We start from the raw sequence: 27,426 nt of genomic DNA, 5'->3' as shown, positions 1-27,426 counted from the left end.
AAATAGATGGGGAAACAGTGGAAACAGTGTCAGACTTTATTTTTCTGGGCTCCAAAATCACTGCAGATGGTGACTGCAGCCATGAAATTAAAAGACGCTTACTCCTTGGAAGGAAAGTTACGTCCAACCTCAATAGCATACTGAAAAGCAGACATTACTTTGCCAACAAAGGTCCGTCTAGTCAAGGCTATGGTTTTTCCAGTGGTCATGTATGGATGTAAGAGTTGGACTGTGAAGAAGGCTGAGCACCAAAAAATTGATGCTTTTGAACTGTTGTGTTGGAGAAGACTCTTGAGAGTCCCTTGGACTGCAAGGAGATCCAACCAGTCCATTCTGAAGGAGATCAGCCCTGGGATTTCTTTGGAAGGAATGATGCGAAAGCTGAAACTCCAGTACTTTGGCCACCTCATGCGAAGAGTTGACTCTTTGGAAAAGACTCTGATGCTGGGAGGGATTGGGGGCAGGAGGAGAAGGGGACAACAGAGGATGAGATGGCTGGATGGCATCACTGACTCGATGGACATGAGTCTGAATGAACTCCAGGAGTTGGTGATGGACAGGGAGGCCTGGTGTGCTGCGATTCATAGGGTCACAAAAAGTCAGACACGACTGAGTGACTGAACTGAACTGAACTTAACTCCCATAATTTACATTTTAAGATAACAGAATTAGCCAGAAGGTTTAATCCAGAGACTGTCCTCAGGCAGGATGTATTATTGTTATATAATCCTAAGGAATGTAGAGGGGGAAAAAATGGTTTGTCCTTCCTTCCTTCTTGAGAATTCCAGACCCCTCTCTCCTTAGGGACCCCTAGACTTCTTATCAACCTGCCTAGGAAATGACTCTCTCATTCCCCTTTTCTTTTAGGAAAATTACGTTGCCAAGGGAAAGGGGCATCGTTTTCATTCCATAACTACTTCCTGCTGTTTAGGGGCACAGTCCCTAAATTGTTGAGGCAAAATATCTCCTAACCCTCATTTTGAGGGTCTCTGATCCAGGGGCCCCAAGTAATAGTTGGAGGAGGCTGTGGCACTCATAGGAGCTTGGACAACCATTTGTAACTTAAAAGCTTTTAGACGGTTAGAAAACCCCATTATAGTTACAGACGTAAGGCAAAATAGTCATTAAACCAAGTTAAAATCAAAATGAAAAGTCACATTATGTCCATAGTTACATCAGTCCATCTTAAGATTGTTAGATGTCATCAGTTTAAGAAGAGGCATCACATGTGATTGTTGTTGAAGGTATTTGCAGACTTGGAGAAAGTCTTTTCCTTGAAGTGGTGATGTCCACCATGGGAAGCCTTCCACTGACGAAGAGGGGAGCACTCCACAGACCCAGCAGTTAGACTGATTGTGGAATTCAGTGTAGGAGTGAGTCCAGGACAGGAGGGCATTGTCTTGAGGATCAAATGGCAGACTCAGGATTTTTGGAGTCAGCAGAAGTAGGCTCACATAGATTATCAGGCCCATCTTTTGGCTCATCCAGACAGTCCCATTACAGAAGTGGATTGGGAAGAAAGTGGGCCAGGGGCTTCAGTAAGCATGGAGTAAGTTGCCCCAATATCTAAAAGGAAATCAACAGATTGGCCCCCCACAGTTATTGATACCTGGGGTTCCTCAGGTGAAATTAGGACAGGAGCTTGTGTGGGGACCCCCAGGCACCTTCAGTCCTGATGGTCTTGAGAGTCCGACCTCTGAAACCTACACCTCTGAGGGCAGTCTCTCTTCCAGTGTGGTCCTTTGCAGACTGGACATGGAGCCGGGGGTGGCTTAGATGCCTGAGGGCAATTTCGCTTGAGATGCCCCTCCTTTCCACGGTAATAGCAAGCCCATCCCTTTTCACCTGGGTCCCTGTGGGCATTTTTCTCAGGCTGTTCTCATAGCCATTGCAAGGGCTTCCGCCTGTTCGTCTTTTTCTGCCTTTCTTTCTTTTCCTCATATTCCCTACCATAATAGACTGTGTGAGCCAGTTGTAACAGAGTATCTCAAGACTGATTTGGTCCATACGCCTGTTGTAATGGCTTACGGCGGATATCTGGAGCCCACTGAGTGAGAAATCTATCCTTTAAGATCACTTTTCCCTCTTCACTTTTGGGATCAATCTCAGTGAATCTGCGAAGGGCTTCTCTCAGTCTATGTAGGAGTTTACCAGGAGCTTCCTTCTCCTCCTGTTCTATGTTTGCCAATTTGCTATATTTTAGAGGCTTAGAACGCACCTGCCTGAGTCCTTCAAGAATACATCTGACATGAAAGCAACCTAGATGTCCATCAGCAGACGAATGAACAAGAAAGCTGTGGTACATATACACAATGGAGTATTACTCAGTCATTAAAAAGAATACATTTGAATCAGTTCTAATGAGGTGGATGAAACTGGAGCGTATTATACAGAGTGAAGTAAGCCAGAAAGAAAAACACTAATACAGTATACTAACACATATATATGGAATTTAGAAAGATGGTAACGATAACCCTGTACATGAGACAGCAAAGGAGACACAGATGTATAGAACAGTCTTTTGGACTCTGTGGGAGAGGGCAAGGGTTGGATGATTTGGGAGAATGGCATTGAAACATGTATATTATCATATGTGAAACGAATCGCCAGTCCAGGTTCGAAGCATGATACAGGATGCTCAGGGCTGGTGCACTGGGATGACCCAGAGGGATGGTATGGGGAGGGAAGAGGGAAGGGGGTTCAGGATGGGGAAAAAAAAAAAAAAGAAGAATACATCTGACAAAATGACTCTGATCCCATCTTCCTTTAGCTGTGTTGTAGTCCCAGTCTGGTTCTGTAATTGGGACCACCTGATTCCCAGTGGGGAGGGTGATTATCTCACCCTCCCTCTTCCCTACTGATTCATTACCAAACCATTCATCTCCATAAGCAACCGCTTTTCCCAAAACTCAAGTTTTTGAGTCTGGAGTCAGCGTTTGTCCCAAGATATACATCACATCCTTCCAAGTAAGGTCATAAAGCAGAGTAACACCTTTAAAAGCTCTAATATATTTTTCTGGGTCCTCTAAATAGCCTCCCAGATCCTCCTTGATTCTTTGTATTTCTTCATAAGAAAAAGGTTCATTAACTCTCGTAGACTGATTATTTCTCCCGGTGGGTGCTTCTTAAAGAGGCAACAGCTTGTGTGGCTGTTCTTCAGTCTCTCTGGCTGCTCTGCACATATGATCCCAGGGATAGATTGGAGAAACCTGCTTTTCTTTATCTCTTTGTCTCCTGTCCTCCATCTCATCTAGCAAAGTAGGACAGGAGGGAGCTGAAGGAGTCACACCCAAATCTATACCCATAGGACATAAGTCTGGCATATTTCACAGAGAGAAAAAGGGCAACACGTATGCTACTTCTACCCATTTCCCTTGTTTTCTACAGAACCAGTCTAATTGTAAAACAGTATTATACTTAAGAGACCCTCCAACAGGCCACCGTTCGCCATCCTCCAATGGATACCATGGCCATGCAGTATCACATAGGAAGACCAGGTGTGTCTTCTTTAAACCCTGGGGATCAAATCTATCCCAGTTTTTCAGGATACAGTTCAAAGGAGTGAGGCTGAAATTGTTAGCCCCCATCTGTAAGAGAAAAAAAACCGACCAGCGCCATCCTTCTACCAGAGGCGTCCCTCCCTGCTCTACACGGGGGTGTAGACAGACTTTACACCAAAGCTTCCCTTCCCTGGTCGGACTTAGTCTGTCCCTTACCGACGGAGGCGACCTACTCATCCCTCCCGGTTCTACCACCGAGATGGGGTGGAGATGCACCAGGGGTAGACCTGATGGCATCCCTGACTGACGTCCAGCTCCTCACCATTAAAACCTTGCTTGCCTCTGATGCCACCCGGGGTGCAATCAGAATAACCTTCTTGAATGCCTCCTAGGGTAAGCCGCTGGGGGAAACATTCGTCACCTGAGTGCCTGTGCATGACCCAGAGTATATTCCTGACCACAGTAAGATCAATACGAACATAAAACTGAGATGTTTCTTCCAAGCGTCACCACACCAGTACAAGAGCCTCCTCTGGTCCACTAAGAGCCAGCGTTACCAAAGGGGGGAAAAAAACCCATTGTAGTTCCAATGTGAGTACCTTTTAACCTCAGAGATGCTCTTGTAGCTAAAGCTCCATTTAACTTCCGAACTTTCGATTCCTAGCGAGGCTAGGTGCTTCCTGACTACCAATCCAAGTTTGGGACCTAAGTCACAGGACACAGTAACAGCATAGATCACAAGTCCCTTGAAAGTCTATGATCTGATAGATTAAGTTAGTACTTCTAATTTCCAAGGAGTTATGAAATGGTCAAAAAGACCAAAAAGTTTGACCGAGAAAGCAGAGTTCGGTCCACACGCTTTGCCCACTTCTGCTCGGGCCAAATGCTTGGGACACTGGGTGCCTCTTGGCATTGGCAGGTCGGTATAAACCCCTGACAGGTTTCTGCCATAAGCTGTATGAGGTCACTGCAGAACCGCAGAGCACGGTTCCTCCCTTGCTTCATGCAGGACATTTCATTCATTCACGCAAGTACACCGTAAAGTTAGTAAAGTATAGCAGAAAATGTGTTCACTAGGAGAACAAAGAACTAGAGCTCCAGGCATCCTTACCTTGTCCTCAAGAATCCCGGACAAGCCACCAAGATGAAAGGTTGTTGCTGAACCACGCAAAAATGCTGGGATTCTTGGCCTCCGGAGGAGAACTCAATCCGGGGCCAGAGACGAGGCTTAATTGCTAAGAGCTTTTGTGTAATAAAGTTTTATTAAAGTATAAAGGAGATAGAGAAAGCTTCATTACATAGGCATCAGAAGAGGGCAGAAAGAGTACCCGCTTGCTAGTGTTAGCAATGGAGTTATATACTCTCCAGTGAATCCAAAGAATGTCTGGAGGTTGTAAAGACCTCACCAGACCTACTCCCATAATTTACATTTTAAGATAATAGAATTAGCCAAAAGGTTTAATTCAGAGACCACTCCAGTACTCTTGCCTGGAAAATCCCATGGACGGAGGAGCCTGATAGGCTGCAGTCCATAGGATCCCGAAGAGTCGGACACGACTGAGCGACTTCACTTTCCCTTCTCACTTTCATGCATTGGAGAAGGAAATGGCGACCCACTCCAGTGTTCTTGCCTGGAGAATCCCAGGGACAGCGGAGCCTGGTGGGCTGCCGTCTATGGGGTCGCACAGAGTCGGACACGACTGAAGCAACTTAGCAGCAACTTAGCAGTCCTCAGGCAGGATACATTACTGTTATATGATCCTTGTAAAGACCAGACCTACTCCCATAATTTAGCCAGAAGGTTTAATCCAGAGACTGTCCTCAGGTAGGATATATTATTGTTATATAATCTTAAGGAATGTAGAGGGGAAAAAAAGGTTTGTCCTTTCTTCCTCCTTGAGAATTCCAGACCCCTCTCTCCTTGGGGACCCCTAGACTTCTTATCAACCTGTCTAGGAAATGACTCTCTCAATAGCTTCACCTGCCTCTGTGATACTCAATTATTTTTGTGAAGTTTTCTTCTACTTCCTACACTGTCTCTGTTTCTTGTAAGTCTCTTTTTATGTTCTTCTTGTTTTTATTTGTCTCTTTTCGTTTCTTTCATGTGTCAAACTTTTTCAAATATCTGGGTGATCTTTTAGCTTAAATTTAACAGTGAGACACTGGGAACTCCCTGGCAGTCCAGTGATTAGGATTCCACACTTTCACTGGCCAAGAGCACTGGGTTTGATCCCCGGTCAGAGAACTAAGATCCCACAAGCCATGTGGCCAAAAGAGAAAGAAAAGTGAAACACTAAAAAGTTGTCGAGAAGCTCTGTGTACGTGGGCAAGGCTACTAAACTGGTGGGTCTTACCAAAGGGAGACTGAAAATAATCTGTCCATCTTATCTAAAGAAACATAAATATCAATATTTCATCTTAAGCTGTTAAATTTAATCAGAGAAACTAATCTCACAACTAAACTGGAAATTGCCAGCACTGCTGGAAACAAACAAAAAAAATAAAATAAAAACAGAAGGCTGGGGAAGAGATGGTCTCACTATTCAGTATTTAGACTTTTATTTATACCCAGTTTTAGAATGGCATCCCATGCATGCCCTCACTCAGCTTGGCCTGCTGTGCTTGATCTTAATCAGATCATAAAATTGAGTCTGTTCTTGGTAAAATCTTTAAAAGAAACTGTGGTTATTAAGAAAAAAAGAAAAATTTTAAGACATAATTTCAAATGCCAGACATTTAGGAAACCATGAACACAGGTTCACAACAACATATCAGGAATTCAGGGGGCATAATAACCACACAATTGCACTCATCTCACATGCTAGTAAAGTAACGCTCAAAATTCTCCAAGCCAGGCTTCAGCAATATGTGAACCATGAACTTCCTGATGTTCAAGCTGGTTTTAGAAAAGGCAGAGGAACCAGAGATCAAATTGCCAACATCCGCTGGATCATGGAAAAAGCAAGAGAGTTCCAGAAAAACATCTACTTCTGCCTTATTGACTATGCCAAAGCCTTTGACTGTGTGGATCACAATAAACTATAGAAAATTCTGAAAGAGATGGGAATACCAGACCACCTGACCTGCCTCTTGAGAAATTTGTATGCAGGTCAGGAAGCAACAGTTAGAACTGGACATGGAACAACAGACTGGTTCCAAATAGGAAAAGGAGTACATCAAGGCTGTATATTGTCACCTTGTTTATTTAACTCATATGCAGAGTACATGATGAGAAACGGTGGACTGGAAGAAACACAAGCTGGAATCAAGATTGCCAGGAGAAATATCAATAACCTCAGATATGCAGATGACACCACCCTTATGGCAGAAAGTGAAGAGGAACTCAAAAGCCTCTTGATGAAAGTGAAAGTGGAGAGTGAAAAAGTTGGCTTAAAGCTCAACATTCAGAAAACTAAGATCATGGCATCCGGTCCCATCTCTTCATGGCAAATAGATGGGGAAACAGTGGAAACAGTGTCAGATTTTATTTTTCTGGGCTCCAAAATCATTGCAGATGGTGACTGCAGCCATGAAAGTAAAAGACGCTTACTCCTTGGAAGGAAAGTTATGACCAACCTAGATAGCATGTTCAAAAGCAGAGACATTACTTTGCCAACAAAGGTTTGTCTACTCAAGGCTATGGTTTTTCCTGTGATCACGTATGGATGTGAAAGTTGGACTGTGAAGAAGGCTGAGTGCTGAAGAATTGATGCTTTTGAACTGTGATGTTGGAGAAGACTCTTGAGAGTCCCTTGGACTGCACGGAGATCCAACCAGTCCATTCTGAAGGAGATCAGCCCTGGGATTTCTTTGGAAGGAATGATGCGAAAGCTGAAACTCCAGTACTTTGGCCACCTCATGTGAAGAGTTGACTCATTGGAAAAGACTCTGATGCTGGGAGGGATTGGGGGCAGGAGGAGAAGGGGACGACAGAGGATGAGATGGCTGGATGGTATCACTGACTTGATGGACGTGAGTTTGAGTGAACTCCGGGAGTTGGTGATGGACAGGGAGGCCTGGTGTGCTGCAATTCATGGGGTTGCAAAGAGTCGGACATGACTGAGCGACTGAACTGCACTGAACTGAATAAGCATCAGAATTCAGAATTCTTCATATTTCAAAAAAGCAATATGTTGCCTAACCCATGTATTACACAACACCAGCAGTAGGGGCAGGGCAACTCTCCATAATTATATGGATTAATATTTCTGCAACAAAACAAATAAATATTTTAACCAAGTAGGATAAATAAGAATTTATAAATAGCCTCACATTACTCTGGATCAGGTTTTGCCACCAACTGTGGTTTTTCACAGATTTGGGGATTTGGGATTTGCAAATAAGGGATTGTGTATGCATTTCCTATACACCTCCTACACCTCCAGACACATTAGGGGCATTTTCACAGGGATTCTGTCACTCTGCAGGGCTGCCTGCTTGCAGTGAGATGTGGAAAAAATAAGGCAAGCTGAGATGTGGATGCTGGGACACAGTCTGATGACAAAAACACTTGGAAGGTTCTGAGTCTTAACTCAAAACATGTTAGCAAACTGTGTTATTTTGAAAAAGTTACTTAACCTGTCTGAGCTTCAATTTCCCTCATTTATAAGTTGTGGGTTATTCCAACTAATTTTGAAGTGCTGTTGTGTGGATTTAGTCAAATTCAGACAACAGTTATCTATTGTGTCTATAATTTCTGAGGCATTTGCTCTGGGTCCTAGGGGAATAACCATGAACAAAAGAGAAAAAGTTGGCTTAAAGCTCAACATTCAGAAAGCTAAGATCATGGCATCTGGTCCCATCACTTCATGGGAAATAGATGGGGAAACAGTGTCAGACTTTATTTTTTTGGGCTCCAAAATCACTGCAGATGGTGACTGCAGCCATGAAATTAAAAGATGCTTACTCCTTGGAAGGAAAGTTATGACCAACCTAGATAGCATATTCAAAAGCAGAGACATCACTTTGCCAACAAAGGTCCATCTAGTCAAGGCTATGGTTTTTCCAGTGGTCATGTATGGATGTGAAAGTTGGACTGTGAAGAAAGCTGAGCACCAAAAAATTGATGCTTTTGAACTGTGGTGTTGGAGAAGACTCTTGAGAGCCCCTTGGACTGCAAGGAGATCCAACCAGTCCATCCTAAAGGAGATCAGTCCTGGGTGTTCATTGGAGGGACTGATGCTGAAGCTGAAACTCCAATTCTTTGGCTACCTCGTGTGAAGAGTTGACTCATTGGAAAAGACTCTGATGCTGGGAGGGATTGGGGGAAGGAGGAGAAGGGGACAATAGAGGATGAGATGGCTGGATGGCATCACCGACTCAATGGACATGAGTTTGAGTGAACTCCGGGAGTTGGTGATAGACAGAGAGGCCTGGTGTGCTGTAATTCATGGGGTCACAAAGAGTCAGACACGACTGAGTGACTGAACTGAACTGAACTGAGTGAGAAGAGACACAGAATAAATAAGTCAGATGACCATCTGTACCATAGAAGAACCACAAAGCAAGATAAAAGGGAAAAAGAGAACCAGGTATGTCTCCTCCCCTCCAGATTACTATCTTATGTAAGGTGATCAGAATGACTTTTCTAGTGAGATGACATTTAAAGAGAACCTAAAGAAAGAGATGGAGAAAACAATGGGAATAAATGGGGGGGAAAAAGTGAAAGTGTTAGTCACTTAGTCGTGTCTGACTCTCTGCAACCCCATGACTGTAGCCCACCAGGCTCCTCTCTCCATGGGATTCTCCAGGCAAGAATACTGGAGTGGGTTGCCATTCCCTTCTTCAGAGGATCTTCCCAAACCAGGGATCGAACCTGGGTCTCCTGGATTGCAGATGGATTCTTTGCCTAAGCCACCAGTGAAGCCCTATATGAAGGAATGGTGTTGCAACTGGAGGGAATAGGCTCTGAGGTAAAAATGTGCTTTATGTTTAAAGAGCCAGGTCAGCGAACTGAAGCGGAATGAAGAGGTGGAAAAGAGCAGGAAATGAAGTCTGGGAGGACTTGAGCACTGGCTCGTGCAGAACCCTGGAGGCCCTTCTAGGAACTCTGGCTTGCAAAGTGCAATGGGAAGCCTTTGCTGGTTTTAAATGGAAAATGACACTGCCTCTTGCAGCCCAGTTATGAAACCATTCTAAAATTTAGAAGTAGAGATTGATCTATCTTGAACCAACATGAATTTGGTGGCTCAAATAAGCAGTTAGTTTCTTGATGTATTTTGCAAGTATGGTTATATGGTTTACTGACAGACTGGGTATAGCATGAGAGTATCAGAGTCAAGGGTAACTTCAAAGTTTTAAGCAGTAGCAACTGCAAAGATGGAGCTGTCATTTACTGAAGTGGGGAAGAGAATGGCAGCAGTTGGGCTATGGACTTGTCATCGCCGACATCAGAGGAAGGCCTTGTTGAGTAAACAGTTAAATGTGAGTGTGGAATTTCAGGCGAAAGTCTGGGATGAAGCTATACATCGAGAGTGGTCTGCATTTGGATGCTAAGAGATTCCCAGGGATTGAGGGGACAGAGAAGAGGCCAAGTTCAAGGGCTGCTCCCTGAAGTGCTCCAAAGTGAACAAGCAAAGATAAGCCAACACAAGGAACTGAGAAGGAGAAGCCAGTGAAAAAAAAGGAGAACCTGAGAGTGGTGTTCCAGAACTAAGATAAGAAACTCCAGGGGGCAGAGTGAACTATACAAAATGCTACTGACAAATCCAGATAAGGACTGAGACTTGACCATTGGATTCGATACTGAATTGACCGAACTGACGGCTCCAGAGGTTACTGGAGAACCTGACAGGTGTCGTTTTTATGGACTAATGGAGGCAAAACACTGGCTGGACTGGGTCTGAATGAAAATGAGAAAAGAGAAACTTCAGGGAGTGAGTACAGATGACTTTCAAGGAGCAGAGAAATGAGGCAATAGCTAGAGGAGTAGGTGTGGTCAGAAGACATGTATGTGCTTAGGTGGTGGGGTTGGTGGGGGAGGTGGTTTTCAATGGGAGAAACAGCCACAGACAGACAGATGGGGCAGGTGTGGGTGGTCTATCAATAGAGGAACAATGGAGAGAGAAGGGAGAACTGCTGAAGTCCTGTCCAGTACCTAAGGAAGGGAACAGGGTGCAATACACAAGTGTAGGGGCTGGTCTTAAAAAGGAAGAGAAACACTTCATCATCCATAGCAACAGGCAGAAAGTACAATATACAGGCATCAATCTGGTGATGGAAAAGTGTGAAAGTGCTCCTTTGCCATTATTTTCTCAGGTAAGTGAGAAGTAAGGTTATCGACTGAAAATAGGCAATGGAGAGGAGGTGTTAAAGGTTTAAAGAGAGGGAGAAAAGCATAAAAGAGTCATGGAGATTGGAGAGAACGGCAGTGGGTTGCATCCAAGGGTGCCCACTGGAATAAATGCAGAGCTTTAAAACGGGATATTCATGCCCAGATCCACCCCATAAAAAAATTAGATTTTATTAGTTTGGGGTAGAAGTCAGGCAGCAGTACTCTTTATAACCTTCCCCAGGTAGTGCTAATGGCAGCCAGAGTGGAGAACCACTGGACAGAGTGAGATGACCTGACAACACCGAAGTCTACTTAAGGGTCATAGTTGTGAATTAGAGTGGGACCAGTCGGGATGGTGGTATGAGTTCAGTAAATGAAAGCTGCTATGTTTATTATATCACCAGCCAAGTGATATAAACCATCCTCATAGCAAGTATAATTTAGCTTTTATCTCATCCAAATGATTCACCCAACTGGTGTACATCATAGGGTTTTGAAGTCATTTGTAAATAACTAAAACCACAAATGTACACCATTGAAGTTCAAGGAGGTGTCCTCTGGTTCTTTCTATGTGACATTGAGCATTGCACATGGGGTCACTAGGCTTTCCAACAACTACAAAAATTCCAGGCCACCCCTCCTCCCCACACTCCAATGTCCCACTCTTGATGACAACAATTTCATGAAACCCCTCCAGTCCACACCACCTGGAGCCTATATTTTAGAGGGTCCACATTTGCAATTTTCCGTCTGGTAAGCTGCTCTGCTCCCTCCAGGGATCCTAGCTTTGAGCCTGGAGAGATCTCTGTGATGACAACTGTCACTCAACACTGTCCCAGTCCAACCTGGCTGGGTCCCTGTCCATGTTCACCCCACCACCTGAAAAAAAGACTTCAGACTCTATCCTGAGTCAAACTGCATGGTCTTGAATGCCAACCGAGGGCAGAAGCCCTGTGAGGAGACCCTACTGTGGGCTAAGGGAGACCATACTGTGGGCTCCTGTCCCCCACATATTGGTGAAAAAGTGAAAGTGAAATTGTTAGTCACTCAGTCGTGTCTGATTCTTTGTGACCCCATGCACTGTAGCCCGCCAGGCTCCTCTGTCCTTGGGATTTTCCAGGCAAGAATACTGGAGTGAGTTGCCATTCCTTTCTCCAGGGAATATTCCCAACGCAACGATCAATTGAATATTCCCAATTCAACGATCCCTGGGTCTCCTGAATTTCAGGCAGATTCTTTACTGTCTGAGCCACCAGGGAAGCCCACTTATGGGTGGATCAACCACCAAATCCCAGTTGTAAACCTCCCTCTGTCTGCTGCTGCTGTTCTGAGGAGAACATTCTAATTGCCCAGCAAACTCCTCGTGCTGGGGTCTCACCTCTTCTTCCTTTTCCCCATCCTGCCTCCTGCTCATACATACATAGAATCATGCAATTCCCATTCATCTAATCCCTGATCCCATGTGCTCTTTCCTCCTACCTGGAGGCTCCTCCAGGGAGAGACTGGGTCTCATGTATCCCCATATCCACAGGGCCTAGCAGAGTGCCTGATCATTTAACTGTCTATTAAGTGATCAATAACTGAGACTAACTATTAACAAGTGCCACAATATTAAAAAGAGCTACTGTGTATTCATGGCTTTCCAGGTGGCACTGGTGGTAAAAAAAAAAAAAAAAAAAACCTGCCTCCCAGTGCAGAAGACGCAAGAGATGTGGGTTCAATCCCTTGGTCAGGAAGATCCTCTGGAGTAGGAAATGGCATCCAACTCCAGTATTCTTGCCTGGAAAGTTCCATGGGGAGAGGAGCCTGGTGGTCTACAGTCCATGGGGCTGCACAGTCAGTCATGACTGAGCGGCTGAGCACACCATGTATTTATCACTAATCACATGCTGCCCTAGGTTAGGCACTACACAGTACTCACATCAATGCTATATAGCAGGAATGATGAACACAGATAACGATGAGAAACTGAGGGTCGGAGAAGTTAAATTCCCAAGTTTACACAGCTGAAAGTGGCACATCTGGAGTTAAACCCAAGTCTGTGTGGCTGCAGAGCCTAAGATTTTTTCCCAATATCAGGGTTTTCCAGGAAAGATGACCCTACAGATGGTGATGGAGTGGCCTCCCAGCCCTCCCACTATGAGTCCCCTGGACTGGCTGGGAGACAAGGGTGGGACTCTCCAAGCCCAGGAACATTTCCCTGGGAGGCAGCTTTCATCTGTCTCTCTCCTACCTGTTATTTCCCCTTTTCCAAATCTCCAGGCCAGAATAAGCTGTTCATTGTGTAGAGAAAAAAAAAAAAGGAACCGCCACAAGCCCTCCAGCAGGAAGCATCTTCTGAGGATTTATTCCTGACACCATCATTAACCACCCCCGGCTCCGGCCCTGGGCCAGCGTCCTCCCAACAGCACACAACTGACAAAGGCAATCCTGCTGGCTGCTCAAATACAGGAAGATTCACCTCGGTGCCTTTGTCGGAGCTCCCTTGCCGCCTTCCTCCCTCTCTCCCCGGGGATACACTCCTATGACCCTGGTTCCCAACAGCATAAGAAAAAGAAAAGCAAGGTCCCACACCTGATTCCCCATCAGGGCTCAGCTCCAAGGATCAGCCCAGAGAGCATTCCCCATTTTATCTTGTTGCTTGTCTCTCATTCCCATGACCAGGGGTGACAGGCAGAAAAAGGGTTGTTCAGTGGGGCAAGAGGGCCCTCCAGAGCCCCAGGATGCTCCCCAACACAGGCTCCTGCAGCTGCTATGTGCTCTCATACATTGGCCTTACCTAGAGAGCACCTGCGCATGCCCATTGGGGACAGACACATCCTGGCTTCAGCAAGGGGGTGGAGGCGGGGAGCTTTGGGAGGGCTGAGCTCAGTCCACCAGGCCTCCTGAGGGCAGGGTGCTATGCAGAGAATCCCCTCAGTGTCCCTGCCCTCTGGAAGACACTGACTAACATAACTAACTTCACATGTAGGAAATGAAAGGTCTTCTCTTTGTTTTGGGTGCCCTAAATTTGAAGGACTCACCCAGAGCTAAGGCTGAGCTAAAACACCTGTCTGGGCAGAGCAGAGACCAGTGGTGTGAGCAAGGAACCGATCTCTTCGTCAGTAAGGAACAGCTTGGCTATCTCTCTGAAACCACCATGATCACCGTCCCACACATAACACACAATAGGACTTTTGGACCCCTAGGGGCATGCCAGGCCCCAGTGTAGACCCAGGAACACTCCCAATCCTTCCTGGAGCAGGTGTAAGCTGCCTTGGGCCCCTCCGCTCCCATGTCAGGGGAAGCTGCCCGTCCACTCTGATGTGCTGCATCAGGGCCCAATTTCTCTGGGGCCAGGGCCCTGCTTCATCCTCATCAGTACTCCTGCAACTCCTACAGACTGCTCCAGAGTCCCTTGTCCAGACCACGAGCCTCTACCAGACAGACATGGCAGAGGCCTGCTCACCTGGCAGCTCCGATATGCCTTCCTGCAGCCTGGCATGTCTGAAACACCCTCCTCTGCCCTGTATAAATCACCAAGCTGTCAACAGCCATCCCGACTCCACTCTCTGGCCCAGACTTTCTCAGCAAACAGGAAGGGATGCCAAAGTCTTCCCCTGCCCTGCAGTGGGACAGCCAGACTAACTGTGTGCGTCCCTCCCTGACATCCCTCCCCCTCAACACCCCCAAATCTCCCACCACAGCCCCCAGTTGGTTATCTGAGCCAGGAGAGCACAGCCTCTGACCGGTCGTTGCAAGCCTGAGGGGCCGTGTCCGTGATTGTGGGAGTTTTTATAGACACCTGTAGGTGCTCTAACAGATGTCTGTAAGCTCTCAGAAGAGTAAGGGGTGTGTCAGCAATAACAAGCCCTTCTGTGTAGCTCTTTTATACTTTCTCATCTTTTCACATCTATGAGCTAATTGGAACACAAAAACAAATCTGCAGGCAGGCAGCATCAGAATCATCTCCTTTTATGGATAAGGAAATTAGAGTTCAAACTGAGTTGCACAGGGCCACACGGCCGCTGGACAGCACAGTCCAAAGCATAATTGAGGCTTTTATACTTACCTAAAAATTTACATGCAAAATATATGGATATGTCATGAGTCTGTGTGTATATAAATATATAAAGTCTGTGTGTATATAAATATATAAAATACATTTACCTGTAAAAATATTTTGATATTTATTTGTACCTGTATATGTTATGTTTCACAAAGGTGGCTAATTCAGGCCTTCTGAGCACTGCAGATCACAGCACAGGAGAGAGATATTGAGCGCTGAGGTACAGACAGCCCAGGGGATTCAACCAGTTTCACCACTAAACGACTTGGCAGATAAGTGTCTCTCAGCTTCAGTTTCTTCATCTGCACAGTTATTTAGTCGCTAAGGCATGTGTGACTCTTTTGTGACCCTAGGGACTGTAGCCCACCAGGTTCCTCTGTCCATGGGCTTTCCCAGGCAAGAATACTGGAGTGTCTGTACCTCAAAGCCCACTCTCTCTCTCCTGTGCTGTGATCTGCAGCACTCAGAAGGCCTGAAGTAGCCAGGTTTGTGAAACATAATATACAGGTATAAATAAATATCAAAAAATGTGTGCAGGTAAATATATTTTATATATTTATATATACATAGACCAATGACACATTCATATATTTTGCATGTAAGTTTTTAGGTAAGTATAAAAGCCTATTAGAAAAGGCAGAGGAACCAGAGATCAAATTGCCAACATCCACTGGATCATGGAAAAAGCAAGAGAGTTCGAGAAAAACATCTATTTCTGCTTTATTCACTATGCCAAAGCCTTTGACTGTGTGGATCACAATAAACTGTGGAAAATTCTGAAAGAGATGGGAATACCAGACCACCTGACCTGCCTCTTGAGAAATTTGCATGCAGGTCAGGAAGCAACAGTTAGAACTGGACATGGAACAACAGACTGGTTCCAAATAGGAAAAGGAGTACATCAAGGCTGTATATTGTCACCCTGCTTATTTAACTTATATGCAGAGTACATCATGAGAAATGCTGGACTGGAAGAAACACAAGCTGGAATCAAGACTGCTGGGAGAAATATCAATAATCTCAGATATGCAGATAATACCCCCCTTATGCAGAAAGTGAAGAGGAACTAAAAAGCCTCCTGATGAAAGTGAAAGTGGAGAATGAAAAAGTTGGCTTAAAGCTCTACATTCAGAAAACTAAGATCATGGCATCTGGTCCCATCACTTCATGGGAAACAGATGGGGAAACAGTGGAAACAGTGTCAGACTTTATTTTTTTGGGCTCCAAAATCACTGCAGATGGTGACTGCAGCCATGAAAGCGTCTTTTAGACGCTTACTCCTTGGAAGGAAAGTTATGACCAACCTAGATAGCATATTCAAAAGCAGAGACATTACTTTGCCAACAAAGGTTCGTCTAGTCAAGGCTATGGTTTTTCCTGTGGTCATGTATGGACGTGAGAGTTGGACTGTGAAGAAGGCTGAGCGCCGAAGAATTGATGCTTTTGAACTGTGTTATTGGAGAAGACTCTTGAGAGTCCCTTGGACTGCAAGGAGATCCAACCAGTCCATTCTGAAGGAGATCAGCCCTGGGATTTCCTTGGAAGGAATGATGCTAAAGTTGAAACTCCAGTACTTTGGCCACCTCATGCGAAGAGTAGACTCACTGGAAAAGACTCTGATGCTGGGAGGGATTGGGGGCAGGAGGAGAAGGGGACAACAGAGGATGAGATGGCTGGATGGCATCACTGACTCGATGGACGTGAGTTTAAGTGAACTCCGGGAGTTGGTGATGGACAGGGAGGCCTGGCGTGCTGCAATTCATGGGGTCGCAAAGAGTCGGACATGACTGAGTGACTGAACTGAACTGAACTGAACTGAAAAGCCTAAGTTTCCTTCTCCAGGGGATCTTCCCAACCCAGGGATCAGACTCATGTCTCCTGCATTGGCGGGCAGATTCTTTACCACTGAGCCACCAGGGAAGCCCCCATCTGCACAGTAGGGATAATTAAAGCCATTCTGTATGGGCTGTCGGGCAGCCTATAGAGATCTGTGTGTCACACCTGGGCACTTAATGAACAGCATTGTTCATTCATCCTTTGTTCTCTAGCCACAACAGATTACTCAGGGTTATCCAGGCACACCTTGGACTCTCACTCCTCCTGGTTCTCCTGCTGCCTCCAGGCTGGGAATGCCCTGCCTCCCATTCTCCACCCATCAGGACTCTGCTCATCCCTCAACATCCAGTTCAAATGCTATCTCCTTTATGAAACCTTCCCCATTGTCCTCGGGCCTCAACACCCCAATAGTCTGCCTGATTTACAAAGGGTTTTGTTCTGCCTAGAGCCTGGTGTTCACATAACTGATTCACCAACTTCTCCATGAAAAGACAAGGTCTTGTTCATCTCTTTGTATCTCCCATCCCACTCCCCACACCTTAAGCATTAGTATTTAACGATGCCTCTTAAATTAGCTTTAGTGGTTTGATTCAAATAAGACCAGCTCAGAGGGAGGGATAAATTAGAACTTTGGGATTAACAGATACACATTACTATACAGAAAACAGATGAACAAGGTCCTCCTGTATAACATGCTGCTGCTGCTAAGTCACTTCAGTCGTGTCCGACTCTGTGCGACCCCATAGACGGCAGCCCACCAAGCTCCCCTGTCCCTGGGATTCTCCAGGCAAGAACACTGGAGTGGGTTGCCATTTCCTTCTCCAATGCATGAAAGTGCAAAGTGAAAGTGAAGTCGCTCAATCGTGTCAGACTCTTTGTGACCCCATGGACTGCAGCCTACCAGTCTCCTCCGCCCATGGGATTTTCCAGGCAAGAGTACTGGAGTGGGGTGCCATTGCCTTCTCCGCCTGTATAAAATAGGGAACTATATTCAGTACCTTATAATAACCTACAGTGGAAAAGAATCTGAAAAAGAATATATGTAAATATATATATGTATATATCTATATGACTGAATCACTTTGCTGTATACCTGAAACATTGTAAATCAACTATACTTGTATTAAGAAAAGAAAAAAATTAAAGAAGTAAAAAACTGAAAACAAAAACAAAATATACCAGCTCATTATTCTTTAAATCAATGTATGAATTTATAGAGCTAAAAGTCATCCAAGATCCCTCCACCTAAGAAAAAAAAGATAAGTTAATAAATTAACACCCTTCATCACATTTCTCTACATTTATATTTGGACAGAGTGTGGAGGATGGAAGAATACATGAAAGAATAATTGATAGGATTGCTTAATAAAATACTTATTTTCAACTTTTTAGATTTAATTTTAATTCTACATGAAAGTAAAACAGAAAAAAAGATGAAATTTTAACAAATGTTTCTACATCAAAATAGATATTATTTCCTTAAAAATCCCTCCAAGTTTAAGAGAAAAACATTAATTGACTTATAATGTTGTATTAATTTCGGGTATATAACAAAGTGATTCAGTTATACATGTACATATAGTCATTCTATTTTACACTCTTTTCTCCAATAAAATAAAAAAAATTTTTTTAATAATGGGTTAAAAAAATTAATTGAAAGGTTGGAGCCATGACACTAATACCCTCCAAAGACAGTGCAAGAGAGGGAAGGTTAGCACTTAACGTCCTTCACCCTCTCCCCCAGCTCTCCATTTCCATTACATTCTTTCTTTTTACTTCCTCCCACTTCCTTCCTTATCCTTACAGCCCATCCTTGCCAAGGTTTTCTCTATTTGAGTGGATGAGGGGCTCACCAAATGGCCTTTCACCACTTCTTACAAAGGGTGCTTTTAACTAATCATTTTCATCATAAGCAGGTTTTCCCAAGAAGGGCTCATATTCCCTGAGTCCTTGCACACAGGAGATAATGCCTACCTGTCTTATCCTTCAGGAGTGATTTGAGGGTATAAGTCTTCAGTTTTATGACCTTTCCCTCAGAACTCTGTAAATATTTCCTTTCCATGTTCTCAAGTTTTCCTTCTGCTGCAAATCAAGTCTGAGACTAACATGACTTCTTCCCTGAGGCAGAGATGAATTGCTCCCAATATCCATTTTCCTCATCCCACTTTGGGTAATAAAAGGCCTTCCCCCAAATCTGAGTTTGCAGAGGGTACACGGCCACCCAGATGGAGATGTTTTCCCGGGCTCCTTTGCAGCCAGGCATGTCCACGTGACTATGTTTTGGTCAATGCAGCATGAAAAGTGAGCTGTGACTCCAGATAGTCCAATTACCCTTCTGAGAGATCATCTTTTTACAAACTTTAGATCTCTGAATTTCTCTGATTTGTTTCTCTTTTCTAAGCACATACTGTGGTTTTCCTAACCCTTCCCTCTCTGTTAGTAATTTAGTTTTCAGTGGATTCTACTTTGCTCCTTTATTAACCTTCCCTCTAATGATGTTGTTTGTAGCATCAATTTTTTCCTTAGCTCTGTAATTGTGCTTTTTTATTTCATTCTGTAGTTTCATCATCTTGTCTTTGAACTCTCAATTGATTAGTTTTCAATAAACTTTATTTTGAATGAATAACTGCCTTTTCAGCCCAAGAGCCAACTCCAACCCAGAAATTGTCTTGGTGGATGGGAGGAATAATCCATTTATCACTGAGTAAGACAGAATAATATTACTCACACACCATATCTTCCACCTTCCTGATCCTACCCATCCTCAAGGGACAGCTCAAAGCCCATCTGCTCCAGACTTTTCCAGCCCACACAGATTGCTCCCTCTCCAGACCCAGAGGGCTTCTCTGAATTAAAGGTAATACCTGGGCTACTTAATGAACTTGGACCTTTTGAGAAAAGGGATAAAGCTTCTCCTTCTCTCTTGTAACACCTGGTTGGGCAAATAGAGATTTTCTTTGAAGATTTCTGGGCTACTGATTCTCTGAATGAAAGGGAAGACAAAATTATAACCAAGACTCAGAAGAGGCCTCAACATCAGATTCACTAGTCCCCACTTAATTACAAGTTGGGAACGTCATGAGGCACGTGGAGGAAGAGGATTCACCAAGGGTGTGACCTTTGAAAGCTTAACAGAGAGGAAATAAGCACCTTAGTTTTCGAGGCAGATCTTCTCAGCCTGCCTGTGCAGGCAATGCTATGAGGGCCGAGCAGGCCTTCATTCAAGTTCAAGCACTTCAACTCACTCACTTCTGACTTTGAAGAAGTCACCAAATCTCCTTCAGCCTTTGTTTTCTCATCTATTAAGTAGAGATGATAATAGTATATGTCACAATAAGGAAGTTATGAAAATTATGTTTGATAATGGGTGTGAAGGTTCAAGCTTCATCTACCCACACTTCCTGCCTCAGAGGTTCCCTTGTGGGAACATCAACCTACTAGCGGCTCCCCCACACCCAGCAACAAACCATCCTTCACCCCACACCTTTGCTCCTGCACTCCCTTTTCTTCTTCAAATGCTCTTTTCCCAGAGGCTCAGAGCTACTCCCCTCTACAGTCCGGCATTGGTAAGTCACAGGTCCTCCAGAAAGCTTTCCCAAACTCACTATACCATTTTTCCAACCTCTATAAGATATACCCATTTGAATGCAGAGTTCCAGAGAACAGCAAGGAGAGATAAGAAAGGCTTCCTCAGTGATCAGTGCAAAGAAACAGAGGAAAACAATATAATGGGAAAGACTAGAGATCTCTTCAAGATACCAAGATACCAAGGGAACATTTCATGCAAAGATGGGCTCAATAAAGGACAGAAATGGTATGGACCTAACAGAAACAGAAGATATTAAAAAGAGGTGGCAAGAATACACAGAAGAACTGTACAAAAAAGATCTTCACAACCCAGATAATCATAATGCTGTGATCACTCACCTAGAGCCAGACATCCTGAAATGTGAAGTCAAGTGGGCCTTAGGAAGCATCACTACAAACAAAGCTAGTGGAGGTGATGCTCCACTAGCATCACCAACTCAACTCCAGTTGAGCTATTTCAAATCCTAAAAGATGATGCTGTAAAAGTGCTGCATTCAATATGCCAGAAAATTCGGAAAACTCAGCAGTGGCCAAAGGACTGAAAAAGGTCAGTTTTCATTCCAGTCCCAAAGAAAGGCAATGCCAAAGAATGCTCAAACTACCACACAATTGCCCTCATCTCACACGCTAGTAAAGTAATGCTCAAAATTCTCCAAGCCAGGCTTCAACAATACATGAACCATGAACTTCCAGATGTTCAAGCTGGTTTTAGAAAAGGCAGAGGAACCAGAGACCAAATTGCCAACATCCACTGGATCATGGAAAAAGCAAGAGAGTTCCAGAAAAACATCTATTTCTGCTTTATTGACTATACCAAAGCCTTTGACTGTGTGGATCACAATAAACTGTGGAAAATTCTGAAAGAGATGGGAATACCAGACCACCTGACCTGCCTCTTGAGAAATCTGTATGCAGGTCAGGAACCAACAGTTAAAACTGGACACGGAACAACAGACTGGTTCCAAATCAGGAAAGGAATACGTCAAGGCTGTATATTGTCACCCTGCTTATTTAACTTATATCCAGAGTACATTATGAGAAATGGTGGGCTGGATGAAGCACAAGCTGGAATCAAGATTGCCAGGAGAAATATCAATAACCTCAGCTATGCAGACGACACCACCGTTATGGTAGAAAGCAAAGAAGAACTAAAAAGCCTCTTGAGGAAAGTGAAAGAGGAGAGTGAAAAAGTTGGCTTAAAGTTCAACATTCAGAAAACCAAGATCATGGCATCCGGTCCCATCACTTCATGGCAAATAGATGGGGAAACAGTGGCTGACTTTATTTTGGGGGGCTCCAAAATCACCTCAGATGGTGACTGCAGCCATGAAATTAAAAGACGTTTACTCCTTGGAAGGAAAGTTATGGCCAACCTAGACAGCATATTAAAAAGCAGAGACATTACTTTGCCAACAAAGGTCTGTCTAGTTAAAGCTATGGTTTTTCCAGTAGTCATGTATGGATGTGAGAGTTGGACCATAAAGAAAGCTGAGAACTGAAGAATTGATGCTTTTGAACTGTGGTGTTGGAGAAGACTCTTGAGAGTGCCTTGGATTGCAAGGAGATCTAACCAGTCCATCCTAAAGGAAATCAGTCCTGAGTATTCATTGGAAGGACTGATGTTGAAGCCGAAACTCCAATACTTCGGCCACCTGATGCGAAGAACTGACTCACTGGAAAAGACCCTGATGCTGTAAAAGATTGAGGGCAGGGGGAGAAGGGGACGACACAGGATGAGATGATTGGATGGCATCACCGACTCAATGGACATAAGTTTGGGTAAACTCCAGGAGTTGATGATGGACAGGGAGGCCTGGCATGCTGCAGTTCATGGGGTTACAAAGAGTCAGACACAACTGAGTGACTGAACTGAACTGAACTGAACTGATATACTTGAAAATCATAATATTTATCACATGACGTGTGCCCAGTCACTTCAGTCATGTCTGATTCTTTTGCAACCCTATGGACTGTAGCCTGCAGGCTTCTCTGTCCATGGAATTCTCCAGGCAAGAATATTGGAATGGGTTGCTGTGCTCTCCTCCAGGGGATCTTCTCAACCCAAAGATCTTCCCAACCCATCTGTTCCATTGCCTGCAATGCAGGCAGCTTTTTTACCACTGAGCCACCAGGGAAGCCATATATCACATTATATTGTTATTAATATCTGCATGTTCACCTCCAACTAAGCTTTTAAAGGAAGAGAACTATGGGACCATTTGGGTCTCTGTTCTCAAAATGAGCATTGTGCATGGGCTACAGCAGGCACCTAATGAATGAATGGACAAAGCAAAGACTCTGAGAAAAGAGGAAGAGGGTGATACAGAAAGTTTGTCTGCCACCAACTTCTAAGGCCCCACTGCTGCTGCTGCTGCTGCTAAGTCGCTTCAGTTGTGTCTGACTCTCTGCGACCCCGTAGATGGCAGCCCACCAGGCTCCCCAGTCCCTGGGATTCTCCAGGCAAGAACACTGGATTGGGTTGCCATTTCCTTCCTCAGTGCATGAAAGTGAAAAGTGAAAGTGAAGTCGCTCAGTCGTGTTCGACTCTTAGTGACCCCATGGACTGCAGCCCACCAGGCTCCTCTGTCCATGGGATTTTCCAGGCAAGAGTACTGGAGTGGGGTGCCATTGCCTTCTCTGCTAAGGCCCCACTAGTTATACCAAATTTATGTGTGCCTATCTACAATGCATGTTCTTTAGGTAGAAACTCCCAATGCCTCCCACAATGGCTACCACACAATAGGCACTCAAATATTTGGTGAACAAAAATAATATTGAATGAACTTTACAAGAGAAGAAATTATTCAAGAGCCTACAAGCACAGCTGCAAAACCAGCCCTTAACAATGCCAATAATGAGTTCTTTTTACCACCTAAAGATATCAAAGTTGCCCAAGTAATAGTACCCATTAATCTATAGCCATGCTCCACCATAAGTGTGTTTATTCCAGTTATAACCAGAAAATGAGGACAGGTACTTTAAAAGGCAGGCAAGAAGCAGGGGAAGGCAAACCAGGCTTGATGAAAACAACTCTTACCAAAAAGGAGAAAAAGCAAACATATGTTGAGTCCAAATGTCAAGCTATTCGCACATAACTGTCCCGTGAGTTCTTTCATTCATCTGTTCTTAGGGGAATGGCAGAAAGCTTTCAATAGCCCCATAGGGATAAACTCAGCCAGGCTCCCAGTGAAACACAAGGACGAAGCACTTCTCAGCCCCAAAGGACTGGGAGTGATTAGCAGTGGAAAAACCTGTAACGTGATGTAGGGAAACAACTACAACCAACGCCAGCATCACTACTTAATAGCAGTGAATCTTGGGGTGGTTCTCTAGCCCTCTCTGAGGTCAGCTTTCTCCCCTGCAAAATGGAGCTTGTGACACCAAGACACCAAGGCTATGGGGACTAGATAAGAGAATAAATAGTGCCGCATCAAGGTCAGGAGCAGAGCAAGAGCCCAGATGATGGTAAACTTGCCATGTTTCCCTCACTAAGAACTCGGCTAAGACTTAAGTTCAAGAGGTTCTTCCTCAACTGCAGGAAAGGAACAAGCATGAAACCTGGAGGGTGCTGTTAACTCCAGCTCAGAGGACCTTTGAGAGGTTGCCAAGGGTAGAATGTTCTAAAATTAAAGCTGAATGGTGTTTCAGTCCTGTGCTAGGGAAACCAGGAGATGGATGCAAGTTTAGAAAGACTGTAATAAAAAAAAAAAATTACAATCATCCTCCTGGGACATGTAGTTCTTTTCTGGTTGCCAGATTTCCTGGTCATCTAAAGTGTATGTGATATATTTATTCCTGTAGAAATAATTTATGAATATAAAGTCAAGCAGAGCTGGAGCCAAGGACAGAACAGGAGGAGGGTTGCCAAGATCCAGGGGGAAACAACCGTCTAAGTCACATCTTGAAGGCTTCCATTTTACTCCATCTTTTGAGAGCAGGTGAAAACAGCTCCAGGCATGTTGTCTGTAACTTGCCCCATCCCCTGAGTCCTACTTTGCATCTTTCTGCTTCTTGCCCCACAATCACAGACTTTTAGAGTTGGAAAGGGCCTTACCAGGCACTTAAATCAACCTCTCTGGCAAGCAGAAATCCTTTGATGGCAAGCACGTTCGCTTGGGTCTTTTGCTTAGAGACTCCCATGGCAGGCAGTTCTTTACCATGTGACCCAGCAGCCTCTCTCGTGGTTGGGAAGATCTGCTAAGTAAGTTCTTCCTTATCTCCCATTATGCAACTCTGTATTGGTTTGCCTCTCCCCAGCATCCACACAGTATAATTCTAATCATTCTTCCACATGAAGAAAGTGCTTTTTACTTTAGCTTCTGCAGGTTAGAACACCTCAGTTTCCACATTTATTCTCCCTCCAAGACAGCGTCCTAAACCTCCATCTTCCAAGTAAGTGCAACTCTGGGCTTGCTTCATTTTATCCTGATTTGTACAGAACCCAGGGGAATACAGCATTCCGATGGGTCTGAACAACAAAGAAGAGTAGACAGAACTGGCACGTTCCCTCCTCCAGAGACTGATATCAATTCCTCCTCTTCTTCACTTCTTTCTCCTCCCTCCCATCACTCAAGTTGCAGTCCTCCCATCAGATGCCACTGACCCTGAAAACAGAAGTAAATTTGGAAGAGCCAGTGATGGTGGAATGAGGAAGAGAAGATGATGACGCAGCTCAGTTTCTTGCACTTGCAGCCTACAGCACCCAACCAGGCAGGCCATCTCCCAAAATAACCTTCCCTCCAAACAGTCAGCTCCTTGTAACTTCCAGGGAGCCCTTCATTCCAGCTTTCTAGGGCGTGGTTCTCAGTGTCCCTGTGCCCATTCTCTAGCCACCCTTTCCAGAGCTCGATAGACTGACCTCATTTAACCAAGACATTTACAACCAACATTCCATATTTTGTTGTGTTGTTACTGACCCCAAGAATTGTAAAGCCTGCAAGGCTCCTCTGTCCATTGGATTTCCCAGGCAAAGATACTGGAGTGGGTTGCCATTTCCTCCTCAAGGGGATCATCCCCGACATTGAACCCGAAACTCTTGCACTGGCAGGTGGATTCTCTATCACTGTGACACTGGGGATTCTCCAAATACACTTAGAAATATATTTTAATGGAAATAAATATCCATCAACAGAAGACTGGTTAAATAAACACATCCATAATATAGGATGTGATGCAGCCATGAAAAAATAATCTGTATATGCTGATACGGAAAGACCGCCAAAAGGGCAAGCCTGTAAAGTTGTAGTTATAATGTAATCTATTTACAGAGCTTTTAAAATATACCTGCATATACCCATAAATACATACATATATAGATCCAAAGGGAGCTGAAGGACCCAAAACAAACTGCAAACAGTAGTCACTTTGCAGAAAAGTGGAATTGGGGTAAGTGAGCAAAGGTAAGGGGGTTAATTGCTTACCCCATTTGAAAAGAAAACAGATTACATTTATTATTTGTGTGAAGAAGCCCCTAACTCTATGTGTAGTTTCCCCATTTTTATACCTGTTCCCCAATTGATGATCTCAGAGCTGGAAGGGGCCTAGAGACCTGGGAGTTGAATCCCGTGGTGGCATGCCAAAGGTGGCATTTATCTCACCCAAGGCCACACAGCAAGCTCAAGACAGCCAGAGACTACAAGTCACAGGGCAGGCCCGAACATAATGGGAGTCCCAGTGGATTAAAGACAGGACTTGAATGATGACGTCAAATCAATTTTCTCCTTTTAGCTGAGTCAAAAATTCCTACTTGGGAGCAACAGTGACTTAGGAGAGACCAAGACTCTCAACAAAATTGGAGGGAATAGGGGAGCCGAGTGTCTTCCCATGGAGAAAAGGAGGCATCAGAGAAGACCTGTTTCTCAGGCACAGTGGCAGGGCCCTACCTCCCCTAGGCTTGCTGACCTCATTCACAAATCAGAGGGAAGGGGTTGAGTGCTAGACAGGAGATTCACAAGCATAGTGTGCCACGTGCTCATCTGAGTGACAACCATATCTTCAGAATTAGACAGGAAGCAACTCTACTTGAAGAAACCCCAGTACTCTCAGGCCATCAGGCTCTGACCTTCATTCCATATGAAAACTCTGCCTCTCGGGAACTGTAAGGCTGGGTTCAGGTGTGATGCAGAGTCAACTAATATTGAGTTGCTAGAGCTGTACGTGGATTACCTCATTTGCTACTCATCAAATTTTTAGAAATATATTCAAAGAAACTCAGAAGTCACTTGACAAAATATACAACTGGTAAATGTTGGTGCCCTATTGCAAATCAGGTCTCCTGACTAAATTCAGCGTTCCTTTTACCCTGTGTCTTTGTTCCCCTGGAGAAGAGAAAGTCTGCCAGTATTCTGATCTGGGGAATTCCACGGACTGTATAGTCCATGGGGTCACAAAGAGTCAGACACTGAGCGGCTGAGCGACTTTCACTTTGAGACAGACACAGGTCATGGCAGGAAAATTCACTTGAGCACTAAAACTTTCTCTCTCTCTGTCACTCTCTCTCTCACACACACACACACACACAGGGTTCCATCTGTAACACTGACAGCAGACACAGGCTCCAAGAGCCTCAAATATGGCATTTCACCCAATGCCTCAAATATGCTTCATGCAACTAACTCAGTGAAATATTTATGGCTGAGCTGAAAAAAATGTCTGGGACTTATTTCAAAGTCATGTAGGGTCAAATGTGAGGTTGAAGACCCTATGAGTTTTGATAATTATTGAAGATAAGTGATTATAAATGGGGAAAGGGGGGTAATTACACCATTCTTTCTACGTTTGTGTGTTTGAAACTTTCCGTAAGAAGACTTGTAATGCATCACACCAGTGATCATTTCTCTCAATTTGTCAGCTGGTAGGAGACGCCACCTTAATTAATTTCCTACCTGCTATCATGGTAAGAAAAAATATTAGGACCACAGTCTCTGCAGCTTGTGAAAATTTCAATTATAACAACAATAGACATCACTTATGGAGTGCTTCCTGTAAACCTGGCACTATACTGGACCCTTTATCTAGGATTTATAATGGAGGCTTCCGTAGTGGCTCAGAGGTAACGAATCCACCTGCCAATGCAAGGGACATAGGTTTGATCCCTGATCTAGGAAGAGCCCACATGCTTTGGGATAACTAAGGCTGTGAACCTCAACTACTGTGCCCTTGAGCCTGGAAGCCACAACTAC

General features: G+C 44.4%; 1 protein-coding gene across 8 annotated transcripts in view; it reads right to left on the bottom strand.

Moving 5' to 3' along the window:
* Nucleotides 1–27,426, bottom strand: part of ST6GAL1 (ST6 beta-galactoside alpha-2,6-sialyltransferase 1) — a 152,102-nt gene that overhangs the window by 119,036 nt on the left and 5,640 nt on the right. The window lies entirely within an intron of this gene.

This window comes from Bos grunniens, chromosome 1 (genome assembly GCF_055505025.1).
Source record: "Bos grunniens cultivar Pamir isolate PY7600 chromosome 1, Bosgru_T2T1.0, whole genome shotgun sequence".
Classification (NCBI taxonomy): Eukaryota; Metazoa; Chordata; class Mammalia; order Artiodactyla; family Bovidae; genus Bos; species Bos grunniens.
The sequence above is the reverse complement of the archived record's forward strand: the minus strand, read 5'-3'. Positions and strand labels throughout refer to the sequence as shown.